The sequence below is a fragment of the Anolis carolinensis genome, chromosome 2 (genome assembly GCF_035594765.1).
Source record: "Anolis carolinensis isolate JA03-04 chromosome 2, rAnoCar3.1.pri, whole genome shotgun sequence".
Lineage (NCBI taxonomy): Eukaryota > Metazoa > Chordata > Lepidosauria > Squamata > Dactyloidae > Anolis > Anolis carolinensis.
The window spans coordinates 307,364,769-307,378,882 of NC_085842.1; the positions used below are offsets into that span (position 1 = coordinate 307,364,769).

The window sequence follows — 14,114 nt, forward strand, 5'->3', positions numbered from 1 at the left end:
AAAGATATAAATACAAAATGTTGGAAGTAAGGGAAACAAGAGGGGACCTTTTATCACATATGGTAGTTATGTACAAAAGTGAGAGATTATTGGCAAAGCGTCTACAAAGAGACACAAAAAATACTGAATTTAAACTTCCAGATGAGACCAGAAATATACTTATTAGGAATGACAGATATGACATTGGAGAAAAATACTGAATTTTTTTTTAACTATATATTAACAGCTGCGAGGATCGTATATGCCAGAGTCTGGAGACAAAATGAAAGTCCCAACCTAGAACAATGGCTGATTAAACTATTAGAAATAAAAAAAATGATAGATTGACATATCTAATGATGAAACAGTAAGGAAGACCACAAAAAGAAACAGTTTGGAACCTAATAGAGGAATATATTACAAAAGATAACAAGAATTAAATAAACAAACAAAATATGAAAAAATATACACCAGAAGGTAAAATGAAAAAAAAGGAAATAATTGTGTAAAGAATGAAGAACAGATTGAAAATGTTGCATTGAGGATGACCGGAAGTCTCAGTTTTTTATATCTTCAGTTTATATATCCCCCCTTTTTATTATTTTTACTTATTTATTTATTTTTCTCTTTTCTTCTTTCTTTTTTCTTTCTCCCTTCCTTCACCCCATTTAATTTTTCTTTGATTTTTTTATATATGTATGGAAAAATGTTAATAATTTAAAGAAAGAAAGAAAGAAAGAAAGAAAGAAAGAAAGAATGTAACATAAGTTTTCATACACTAAGGGAAGATCTACTCCACAGACTTAATGCAGTTTGATACCAATTTAACTACCACGGCTCAATGTTATGTAATCATGGAATGTGTAGTTTGGTGAGGTAGCAACACCCCTTGGCAAAGAAGGCTAAATATCTTGTAAAACTATAACTCTCATGATTTCATAGCGTTGAATGATGGCAGTTAAACTGGTGTCAAGCTGTATTAATTCTACAATGCACTCAGTCTTCTCCCTCAGATGCATGCTACCAAATGTGTTATCTGTATGTCTCTAAGGTGATGGGAGATCCCTTTGCATCAGGTAGACTTGTAAAAATAGGCAAGGCACACATGCACCTAAAATATGTGTGATGGACACATGTTCCATGAAGGTGGCAAGTCTATTTCACACATTGATGTATTTGATGTGTTTTATGTCGTTCCATGCAGTCATGCCGGCCACATGACCTTGGAGGTGTCTACGGACAACGCCGGCTCTTCGGCTTAGAAATGGAGATGAGCACCAACCCCCAGAGTCAGGACTTAATGTCAGGGGAAAACCTTTACCTTTTACCTATGTCGTTTTATACTTTTATGGTTACATTGTTTTAATTTATGGATTGTGCTTTTACCCTAGCACTTAAGGCCTGGCTCTTTACTAGAGCATTTAATCTATGTTAATTTTATCAATATTTGTATGTATATATTTTTATCCTTTACAATTTTATCTTGTAAATCGCCTAGAGCATTGTGGATGGAGGGCGATTAATAAGTAATTAAATGATGATGATGACGATGATGATGATGATCTATGTTGTTGCTGGGCTCGTCCCCATGTGAGCCGCTCTGAGTCCCTTTGGGAGATGGAGGCAGGATATAAAACAAAGTTATTATTATGTTATTATATTGAGAGACATTAGATTCTTAGGAACTTTGGAATTTGGGAACAAGGCCAGGAGCTAAAAACCCAGCAGCCCCCCAGTTCTACCCCCCTGAATGCCTGCCGTGGGCTAGCAACATGAATAAACTAGAAGAACAATGGCATAAATGCTTCAGTATTAATATGTACTGCTCCAAAGAGAGGAAGATTTAACATCCTTTGAACAAATTCACTTGCCAATCTGCTTTCTTTCAATTATGTTATGTATGCCCTCTGGCCACATTTCTTTCTATTTTTTCCCATACCACTAATGACCCCCGTTATGTATTTTCAACCCTCCCAGTAATGTTGGGCAGTGTGTTGCCTCGTGGCTCTTTTTGTTATTTGTCGCTATTTTTCAGCTATTGATGTGCTCAGACCAGAACGCAGCATTCCAGTTATAGTCTCCCAAGAGCTGCCTGGACTGGAACTGCCACTTCCCCAACACAGCCTATGACAGCATATAAATCATCCGGCCTATATTTCTCCCCCTTCTTCTTCTTCTTTTTTTCGCCGACATACTGTATTTCAAGTTCATATCCCAGCTGCAACATCCCTGGGTTTCCCATCACATCTTTGCTATCTGCTTTACAACTACCTGTGATTTATGCCTCCTGGAAGTGACACCAATTGTAGTTTTCTAATCCTCTCTTGTATAATTTCTCTTTGGTGCATTTCCTTAATTACCCTTGTTCTGACCTTCTCCTTTGCCTCCTTGTCCTTCTCCTCACCTTGCTTTTGGGTTTTCTGTCCACCACAGCTACATTTTCTTTATTTATGGGGAAGTATATTTTCTGCCCCCACTTCTCTTCCAGGCTTCGGTTCAACAAGACACTTAAGCATAAGTGCTAAGTTGAATTCAAGTCCAAATGGCCCCATTCACTATCTCCCAAATAATGAATGGCTACTTGGGAAATATCATATATATATAAAACCTATATATGAATGAACATCAGGCTTGTTCTTAAGTAGTTAACATGACACAACTCAAACACAAGAGGAAGATATCTGCAGATTTGAAGAAGCCTAAAAGCTTGTAGAAGTTCAAAGGAGGAGGAGGAAGAAAACCATGAGTAGATTGCTAGTCTCAGACTTCATCCCTTTCCCAAGAAGTCACTTCCATGCCTCACAACCTCTGAGGATGCCTGCCATAGATGTGGGCGAAACGTCAGGAGAGAATACTTCTGGAACATGGCCACACAGCCCGAAAGACATACAACAACCCTGTGATCCTGGGCATGAAAGCCTTCGACATCACTTGGTCTTTGTTCTTCTTTATCAGAGAGGGATAGTCAACATGGGATGAAATAAAAATGTTTCCCATGAAGAATTTACATAGGTAACATAGCTATAGTGGATCATAAGGAAGCCTATTCAGAGTGATGTTTTGAATCATAACATTCTTATATAGACACATCTGTTTAGATATGTGATAATGTTCTGATTTGTGCTGGACATGCATTGGGCACCTGTGATGCACATCAGTTCCCATAGTCCTTGTATTGGTTATGAATACATCAGGATTCAGGACAAAGACATACCTGGAACAAGGCATAGAAAAGTTAAGGGCCATCAAAGACAACTCAAATTTTGTTCTTATGAGACAATATTACTCTGGGGAGAGATCTTGAGGACTTCTTAATAATCCTATAGGTCAAGAGAGCCAGTCAGGCATAAGCTGAGAGGGAAGAAAGAATAATAGAATCATAGAGTTGGAAGAGACCTCATGGGCCATCCAGTCCACCCCCCTGCCAAGAAGCAGGAAAATCACATTCAAAACACCCCCAACAGATGGCCATCCAGCCTCTGTTTAAAAACCTCCAAAGAAGGAGCCTCCACCACACTCCATGGCAGAGAGTTCCATTGTTGAACAGCTCTCACAGTTAGGAAGTTTTTCCTAATGTTCGGGTGGAATCCCCTTTCGTGTAGTTTGAAGCCATTGTTCTGCTTCCTAGTCTCCAGGGCAGCAGAAAACAAGCTTGCTCCCTCCTCCCTATGACTTCCCCTCACGTATTTGTACATGGCTATCATGTCTCCTCTCTGCCTTCTCTTCTGCAAGCCGCTCCTCATAGGGCTTGTTCTCCAGATCCTTAATCATTTTAGTCACCCTCCTCTGGACGCTTTCCAGCTTGTCAACATCTCCCTTAAATTTCAGTGCCCAGAATTGGACATAGTGTGATTCCAGGTGTGGTCTGACCAAGGCAGAATAGAGGGGGAGCATGACTTCCCTGGATCTAGACACTATACTCCTATTTGTGCAGGCCAAAATCCCTTTGGATTTTTTTGCTGCTGCATCACATTGTTGGCTCATGTTTAACTTGTTGTCCATGAGGGCTCCAAGATCTTTTTCACGCATGCTGTCAAGCTGCAATTGTATGTCTGTTAGTGAAAAATATTGTCCGCAACTGAGATTGCTAGATATTTTTAGTCTCTGCTATGTAGAAGAAAGAACACAAAAGTTAATTTGAGAAGATGCTGTGATTAAAGCCCCAAATAGGAATGGAGTTCCTAGGATATCTATGCCACCCCTTCTATTTGCTCCACAGCATGCTTTCCATGAGCCCTTTCAGCTCATCTCTGACACATTTTTGATCAATTCCTCATTCCTGCTGGACATGCCAGCCAAGAGTGAAGCTACTAAAGAACACAGCCACTGCTTAGTCTGAGAGGCATCTCTGAAGAATGCCTGATGAGCCCCATTAATGAACTGCTAGCCAAAGGCCCCTCACTGAGAGCACACAGTTCCTCTACAGTTGCTGCTTGATCGGCTGTGAGAGATAAAGATCAGCTGACAGAGCAGAGATGAGGAGCAGCCAATTTTCCATTGCCTTAGGAGAATGGAGGCGGTGTGAAAAGCACAAAGCATGCTCCATACAAAGCTACCTTCCAATGCTTCAGCTAGCCCAGAGTGAGCAAGTCTCTGGTTTGTCAATCTACTTTATTATTATTATTATTATTTTTAAAAAGCTAGGACCCCAAGTGAATAACTGTAACCTAGTGTAAAAGACATGGACTTAGAATTAAAGAAATTTGAGATGAAAATTTTAAGTGGCTGGGCTCATGGAGAGCCAGCAAATGTAATGGTTCAAGGACTGGACCATGACTCTGGATATTAGAGTTTGTGTCTCTGCCCAACCATGGAATCTCATGAGGTGACTTAGGCAAATCACATTCTCAGCCACGGAAATCACACAATAGGTTTATTTATTTATTTACAGTATTTATATTCCACCCTTCTCACTCCGAAGGGGACTCAGGGCGGATCACATTATGTACATACAGGGCAAACATTCAATGCCCATAAACACATCGAACCGAGACAGAGACAGACAGACAGACGCAGAGGCAATTTAACCTTCTCCTGAGGGGATGTTCGATTCTGGCCACAGGGGGGAGCAGCTGCTTCATCATCCACTCTGATGGCACTTCCTCATTCCAACGTTGTAAATTAGTTAAACTTGCCTCCCCACTTTTATAAGTGGTACCTTATTTCCTACTTGATAGATGCAACTATCTTTCGGGTTGCTAGGTCAGCAACGGGCAGGGGCTATATTTTATTTTTAATTGACGGGTGCTCACCCGCCACGGGCTGGCCTCGAACTCATGACCTCATGGCCAGAGTGATTTATTGCAGCAGCTGTTTACCAGCCTGCGCCACAGCCTGGCCCCTAAGTTTGTCTAAATATCACAATAATTCAGCAATGATTTGAAGGCACATAACAACAAGCTAAATTCACATTGCTTCCACATGAAAAGTAATTCTTGGTTACTCCAAATGTTGTTGTTTTTTCAACACTGTATGCTACACTAAGCCAAGTAATACATGATAGCAAGAGAAACTAGAAAGACCAAGTTTCAAAGCTCCAAATGAGTACATTGGGCCAGCAAGTCTGGCCAAGATCGCATTTTTTATGTCCCATCCTTTCTCACAAGAAGACTTAAAGTAGGCAACTGAAGTGAAACAATCACTTTTTTAAATCACTGCAGCAGGCTGTATCTCATGAATTTTGTTTGAAAATCAATCCTGGATGTGATTGACAGTTTCGTTTTTTTAACCGTTCTTTACTCCTCCCCCCATTCAATTTCCAAACAAATAATGGCATGCAGAGACTGGGACAGAGAGTGGTTAGAAACATTTTAAGTGTTTGTTTCAAAAGCCATTTTGAATCAAGACCCTCCATCCAAGATTAATTTTGGGAGGATATAGGCATCCAAATACCCTAAAGGCACCAGACACAGTTTAATATTGGAAGCTAGGTAGGGGCAGTTCTGGTTAGCACTTGGATGAATACCAGGCACTGTGTGCTATATTTCAGAGGGAGGAATTGGCAAAATAATCTCTGAGAATTTCTTGCTTAAGAAAACCCAATGAAATCCATAGGGTTGCCATACATTGACAAGTGACTTGAAGGCACATCCACACACAAGCATGACAGCTCTGAGGTGTCTTGACAATGTAGCTGGATAAAAGAATGAACATTTTGAGTGAAGCCGAGCATTCATTTGTCTCTTCTGGAGCTCAAGAGGATCATGTAGCTGGTGTACTAGCTCCAAGTGCTGTGAATCTCTTCACAACGGTGTGTGTATGCGTCCTATTCCAATGCTGGCACTAGGTTCAGCAGGTGACCATGTTGGTCTGGGCTCATGGATCTCCAGATCCCTGGTGGTACTTGAGCCTACTGCTTTTTTCTACTGTCATCATTGGACCTTGGCATCTGAATTTCTATTGAACCTTCTGCTGACCTCCTGGGTTATGACAATATAATAGTTTGTGGGATCTGGATAGCATTTTGTTGTTACGGTTGCTAAACAATTTGTTATGAAAAGTTCTGACAATCTATAGCAAAATACCCAGAAATCACCACTTTGCTGTAAGACCCAGTTGAGACATTATAGGTGACACAGATAAATACATTGGAAAGGTTCCACTGGATGGAATATCATATAATGTTCAGAGCTATTCAAAGCTTTGGAAAGCTATCCTGAAACTGAGATGAGAAGTGCAATTTCACATGTCTCACCAGTCTCTGAATGTGGAGTTTTTAATACAAAGCTCAAATTCACATTGTGAAGCACCCCATCCCCAAATGTGAGTACATGTGACTTGCCATCTCTTGATTGCTTTGGTGTCAATGAAAGATGAAGATGCTGGCTGTCAAACATGTCAGACATTATCAAGTACATTTTCAGGTACCGTCAAAATAATAAATACAATTGCCAGTTACCTATTACGTGCTGCCATATACTAAGCTGTGCTGCCTGGCAACTACAGAAACAGTAAATGCAAAAACCATTATAGATCAGCTATCATTTACTTTCAAAAATGTTAATACTATATATGTGATTATACTGGGGAAGAGTAAGAGGACAATTCATACTGTTATTTTGATAACTGTCAATGCAGCTAACAGATTGAACACATTTCCTTGAACACACTTCCTCTAAAGTGGAATTTTCAGCACCACAAACAGCTCCATAGCACAGCAATCATAGAAGCCTTTGTTATCCACAAACCAGGCCCTCAGGGGATGAAGCGGGTTATTCTTATGTGATTTCTCATCTTTCACCAACAAAAGGAAGAGGTCCAAATCACACTGAAGATGCTTTTGCTAGGTTGAGAATTTTGCCTACAAAGGAAGTAGTTTACTGGGCTGTATGTATGTATGTGTGTGTGTGTGTGTTGGGGGGGGGTGTACTTAATAGTTGGGCTATATTCCCCCTTTTCAAAACGTAAACCCCAGGTGCTTGCCAGATCTGCCTCTCTAGCCTTCTTGTTCTGCTTAAGTAGCAAATTGAAATTAAGAAAACATGGCTGTTTTTATTTTAGTGAACTCAGAAATCTGGATAACCAGCAAGCTTTATCGTTACAAAAATGAACCACTGATGCTGCTTCTCAGATAGCTAAATCAGGACAATACAAAGTGGTCGCTTGTGCATCATTGCTGTTGATTGCTGGTCTGAGGCCAATTTCCATATACAAACATGATAATGATATGATATAATTATAATTCTGTCTCTGGTTCATTGGTGATAAATGGCCAGTCTACCACATTTAATTTCATTAGAAGCTCTGGGCCAGATGTAACTTAATTGTTGCTATATCTTTTGTGTTGTTGTAGTTACCTTCAAGTAGAGTTATGATGACCCTATGAATTAAAGATCTCTCTATCCCTGACAGCCCTGGTTAGGCCTTTCATAGTCAAGGCCATGGCTTCCCTGATTTAGTCCATCTGGGATTTCCCTTTTCCTATTGTCTTCTACTGTACCAGTTGCTTCTAGTCTTTTCTAGTGAGGCAAATGCTCTCATTATATGTCCAAGGTATATCAGCCTCAGTTTAGTCATCTTAGTTTCTAGGAAGATTTCAGGCCTGATTTGCTCTGGGACCCATTTATTTGCCTTTCTAGCAGTCCATGGTTTCTTCTCTATAAAGCTCTTCTCTGGCACCACATCTTACATGAATTGTTTTTACTGCTCAGCTTTCACAACCATATTAATGAGGTTTCCCTGAAATTTTATTAATCTAATTTGATCAGATTTTGCATTATATCCTTTGACTGCTTTTGCTGCATTTCTCCTCACTATAAATGCCACTCCAGTTCTTTTTAGCTTTTCATTTCCTGAGTGAAACACTGTGTAATTATCTGATTAAAAATATTTAATTCCTGTTCACTTTAGTTCACTCGTCCAATCTCTTGCTTTACTATGTCTAGTTTCAATGATTCATGATTCTCACATTCCATGTCTCCATGTGTTGAACAGTTTTGAATGTTCCTGCTTTACTCCAGTTTCTCATTGAGTGCATCCTGACATTATCTCTTGTTTCACTTGGATAATGTCATCATAGAGTTCCTGTGGTAATAAAGTTTTCAAAGGGGGGTTACTATGCCTTCCTCTGTACTGTATAGTACAGTACAAACATGAACCATGATGTCATTGCTTTGGTCTCTGAGAGACCTCCGCCAATGTCACCCTTCAATACAGCTGCTGTTTAGAATATTTAGTCTGTTTCCTGAGCAAAAGCCTTAATCGGCAAGGAAACTGTGTTGTTAGTAGTCTTGTTTGGCTTTTCCTGGGATGACAGAAGAAGAGAGGCTGAGGGTGGCTGTTTCTTATCATCCAAAGATGTCAGCTGGTATCCTCCCCCACTGGCTTTGCTGCAGACTTTTTCCAACCTCCTTGCTCTTTCTCCACATCTTGAACCAGGAGATCTTCTCCGTGATTTCTTTCCTTGAGCCGTCAGATTGGATGGCCAAGACCCCTCTTCTTCCTCTTTGCCTGGAATTCCTACTTGCTCACCTGTCTCCTTTCTTGGTCATTCGCTTACTGTTGCTCCTCTGCTTTCCTTTGGCAACTAGCAAAGACTAATTAATTATCGGGGGTGCTTTGAATGCAATTTCCTGCTACTTGGCAGGGGGTTGGACTAGATGGCCCATGAGGTCTCTTCCAACTCTACTATTCTGTGATCTTTGTAATCTCTATCTTGAAAAGAAGCCTTAATGCAAAACTTGCAGCTACATTTCTAATATGTGAAGTTCTTTATCTCTATATTCATACCATCTAGAATGATGTAGAGAATTCAAAAGTTTGCTTTTGAGATTTTATTTTGTTAGTCAATATAAGACCTAGTTCAAAAAAATATTTTGAATATTTTTTACCAAGTGGATCAAGAGGGGTACTGCTACTTTGGAAATATACCTTACAAGGGTGGGAGGCATAAGATGTTCTCCTTCCTTGATCTCAGCATACATCATCACCACTCCCAACAAACTACACTCCCTAGCAGACCAAGTCCAAGGCCTTTTGCTTTCTGAGGCAAATAACAAGATCCCACCCACTTTTCTATACAGAAGCTGTTTGGAATTTACTTAAATGGTAGTGGACTGGGTCATCAGAAATATCTAAAATATGCTAGATTAGAAGATGTAGTGGCATTCCTATGAGAAAGGGTTACAGCTGGGTGTTTGGGAGGAAGTGCTGTGGGCATGCCATAACACACATACTCAAAATTACCACCTGAGGCAGTTGGCCAACTGTCTCAAAGGGTAGTGAACTACTTTGTAAATTTCTTATTTCTTGTTTTTACTCCTTCCTTAAAAGGAGAAGAGTCACCAAGACATTTACAAGGAGTTTGCATCTGATTCTGGTAGCAATAGCTGATGCTGGGATTAGATTAAGAAGCCCATGGCTAGAGATGGTGACAATTGTTGACCTATGAATTTAGAAGGCAGCAGATTAGACAGTACTTTCCTAAAGCCAGACATGTTATCTCATTCTCCCAAACATAATTGACTGGGACAGGGCAACACCATGTGACATCGGGCATCTTGGATGCTGTTTCTGGGTTTCCTTGGCACCAGGGGTACTGCCATGCCAACAAGGGAGAGAGGTACACAGTCTGTAACAGAAGAATTTCATTCATTTCATAATACAGCTGTGTGTGAGTTGGAAAATTCATAACATATGTGTTTAACCTATATCAAGAAAAGATGGAAAGTGTATCTTTTCAACTAGCTCATCCTAGGGTTTTCTGACTGTCTGTCTGTACCTACCTCTCCATTTATCTCATCTATCCTGGTGCCCTGAGTGGGGACTGATTATCCCGTGCCTTGTTTGGACTACATTTAGCTCACCAACAGAATCCAGAGAAAGCACAGCAACACACCCAAAGGATGAAAAATGAAGGGAAAAGAATGAAATAAGGGGAAAAAACATTTCAAAGCAACATCAATACGGAGTGGGGGTCTTCCACTGAGATTTGATTGCCTTCAAATGGAATTGGCTACGAACAGTCTAAGAGAAAACCTCAATATGCTGTAATAAATTTTTGAGGAGATGGATGGCTCCAGTGCAAGTTATTGCAGAGAGAAGGGAGTTGCTAATGATTTGCTGAAATCACTGCAGCCTGTGCTGCTACACCAGAGGGCAGAGAGAGAGGAGCAGCAGCATGCAGCATTAACAACAATAGGAATAACATTGGCAACAACAACCAAATGAGGCTTTCATTTATACATTGCATTTAGAAATGCAATGAGCTATATAGAAAGAACATACATTGGTACTGATTGAGGGAGGAAATATAGGAAAGAAATGCATGAGCAGTGGAATCTCTGTTGCTGCAGATTTTCCACAGTCTTCCTCCATCTGAGAAAAAAAAATCAATTTTGCTCATTCCCTTTTGCCCAGATCCTGCTAAGGGCCAGACGTGAACAGAATCAGGTTTCCAAGTGAGTATCCCAAGCAGCCAAGGGGGAACTATGTGTGCCCACCCATGCTGCACACACACACACACACACACACACACACACACACACACACACACACACACACACACACTTCCAGTTTGTCCCAGCAGCTAGAATTGCACATACCTTGTATAGCCCTGAAAAATAGAATTGGAATTACATTGGAAGGGAAAGCAAGGGCTTGATCCTGTTCTCACAATTCCCCCCTTCACTGAATCAGCCTTTTCTTTTTAAAATATGTAAAATACACATCTCTTTTTAAAGTACGTGATTTTGCATACATGTCTTCTAATAGATCAATTTGTGCACATTTTCCCCATGTACACAATTTTGCACACTCCTTTAATCAGATAGCTGCATCACAAAATTTGAATGAGTGCAAAGAAAGAGCGATAATTGCATTCCTTTCTCTATATTCATTTGGGAAATGTGAATTAGGTCACTTTGTATTAAAATGTAAATCAAATGGGCTTTCTCTACCTCTGTTTACAGTGCTAAGCTGTGGCTCCATCTGTATTCACTGATGATTTGAAGCCTGATTTTTTACTTCCTTGCCAACATGTGAGAAAGTGATAGCTTTAATCAAAGGTGACTTGGGATTGCATGTTGACCTCAATGTTTCAGTCATTTCCACAGACAAAATATGGCGTTTGTCTCCCTGTGATGTGAGTGATGATCGTGGTGGTGGTGTCGATAACATTGATGCTGATGAGAATGGGAATGGTGGTGGTGGTGAGGACCATAGTGGCTGTAATAAACATGGTATAGATAGTTAAGATTAACAGGGAAGGGGGAGAGGAGGAGAATGTGGCAATGATTATGATAGTGGTAGTGATAATAGTCATTGTCCTGTATCATATGACAAGCTCGGAAACAAATCAGCAACCAAATCAATCAAAGAAGAATGGAAAGAATTGATGTGTTATTGAAGTAGTCTTGGTCCTAAAGCACAATCCATGCTTCAAGCAGGGTCAAAAGCCACTCAGGGAGTAACCAAAAGGAAAAGTCCAAAAAACAAGCCAACACTGAGAAAAATAGAAAACAGGAACTATCACGATGAAGACAGTGGAACTATTGTTCTGCAGCACAGATGATGTTATTATCATGGCATTTTCCTTTTAAGGCAGGGCACACCTTTGTCTGCACTTTGGTTGCTCTAGCTTTAGTCTGAGCCCTCAAAGGACAAAATAGCTGAGCCTCCAACTCAATCTCTTCAAGGTCAGCTTATGAAGACTCAGGCTCTGCTTCCTATGACTGTGACAGGAGCCTATAATGTGGACTAAGCTCTTCCCATTCTGTTTCTTCAGGTATGACATGACATAGTAAAGTGATGGAGGTGATATTGTTATAAGGTAAATTGCATTATGAAACTGCATTGTATGGCAGTGTTTATGGGGGCACTTATGTGGAAGGCGATGATACTAATGCTGCTGCTGCTGCTGCTGCTGCTGCTGCTGAATACAATGTTGTTGTTGTTGATTCTGATAGTGGTGCCTTGGTAATGAGAGCGCTGGTAGTAATGTCACAGATGATGGTGGTGGTGGTGGTGGTGATTGCCAAAGGTGCTAAACAGTGTTTAAGAATGCAGCACCTCCCTTGACGACTGCCCTGAAAGTTGTGACATGAAAATGTGGCAGAAACAATGGGAGAAGCAAATATAATTTCTTTCACAAATGTGGAGTGATCAGGTCAAACAGCGACTTCAGAAGACAGATCTGTGAGAAAGGAGTAAAATAGCAGCTGGTCCCTCATTCAGGCTGACAGAGTGGCCATTACTCACTCTGAAGCAGCCAGGTGGAATAGCTGGCTACCAATCGCTCTGGGAAAGAAAGAGAAGCAAACATGTGGCACTTTGTCCTTGGCAGAGTTGATGGAGCAAGGAAGATGACTGCTGCCATTTTTCTACTAATTTTCTGCCTTATTTCGAAAAAGTAATGCTCACACTTGTCTGTACCCCTTAAAAACCCAGAAACATACAGAGCATACAGAGCCAGATTCCCAACAGTGAGGTGAATGTGCTCTTTGTGTTAGATGGCAGTTGTAGGTTGGGTGGGGCGGCAGTGTTCTATAATGCTAAAATGTAAGTGCCCATTGTTACATACTTCATAGCCATGGTGCCAAGGAGAAACTCAAAATGCACTCTTGTCCAATGGAAACAAGCCTATTTAGCTGTTTTGCCTCCACCAGGAAGAGGTCTTTTGCTGAGGATGAGGGTATTGCATATTAAAGGCCATATCACGCTAATATACTTTGCATAATAAGAGGGCAATATGATGTTTCCAAGAATATTCATCTTCCCTTCTATATGATATTGTGAGAATTTAAGCTACAACCAGACTCAAGAAACATGTATTTGTGTGTGTGTGTGCAGAGAGATAATGCCATCATTTCTGCTCTAAGACAGAGTTATTTTCTATTTGCTTTATGGTAGATGAGTAAAGGAGCCCCAGTGGTGAAGTGTGTTAAAGCATTGAGCTGGAGACCGAAAGGTCCCAGGTTCAAACCCCGGAAGCGGCATGAGCGGCCACTGTTAGCTACAGCTCCTGCCAACCTAGCAGTTCGAAAACATGCCAATGTGAGTAGATCAATAGGTACCGCTCCGGCGGGATGGTAATGGCTCTCCATGCAGTCATGCCGGCCACATGACCTTGGAGGGGTCTACGGACAATGCCGGCTCTTCGGCTTAGAAATGGAGATGAGCACCAACCCCCAGAGTCAGTCACGACTGGACTTAACGTCAGGGGAAACCTTTACCTTTACCTTAGATGAGTAAAAAACAATGTTTTGGTGGAGCCAGAAAGCAGTCCATATCATTTGGCCAAGTTTTCTAAGTGAAATATGGAATCTAGAATAAATTTAGAAATCCCCTTTGTCATAGAGCAGCAAAGCATATCTAGAGTTGTTCCCAAATCGCATCAGTACTGTCCTTATATTCTGTTTCTGGAATGACCTGGGAACCTGCTGGAAAATGGCAGGGGTTGGATCTCTTCCAAAAATAATTTAATCTCAGCAGGAACCTGGGCTTTTGAGTTTGATTGAGCTCACATGTTTGGACTACGACAGTGGTTCTCAACCTGGGGTCCCCAAGTATTTTTGGCCTTCAACTCCCCAAAATCCTAACAGCTGGTAAACTGGCTGTTACACATGATCTATCTACAGAAATGACATAGTTCGGAAACGGGTGCTTCTAAAGTTAGTGTGGAAGCAGATCTGCTCCAG

The 14,114-nt window shown here is 40.8% G+C and overlaps 1 long non-coding RNA gene across 3 annotated transcripts in view; it reads left to right on the plus strand.

Moving 5' to 3' along the window:
- LOC103279524 (uncharacterized) overlaps positions 1-14,114 on the plus strand; it is a 67,627-nt gene that overhangs the window by 20,872 nt on the left and 32,641 nt on the right. For 2 of the 3 annotated variants that reach the window (XR_010003645.1, XR_506849.3), the window contains exon 1: positions 10,122-12,202. The exons of the other annotated variant lie outside the window; for it this stretch is intronic. This is a non-coding gene — a long non-coding RNA (uncharacterized LOC103279524). Of the gene's footprint in view, positions 1-10,121; positions 12,203-14,114 lie in introns of those variants that run through there. 3 annotated transcript variants of the gene reach the window in all.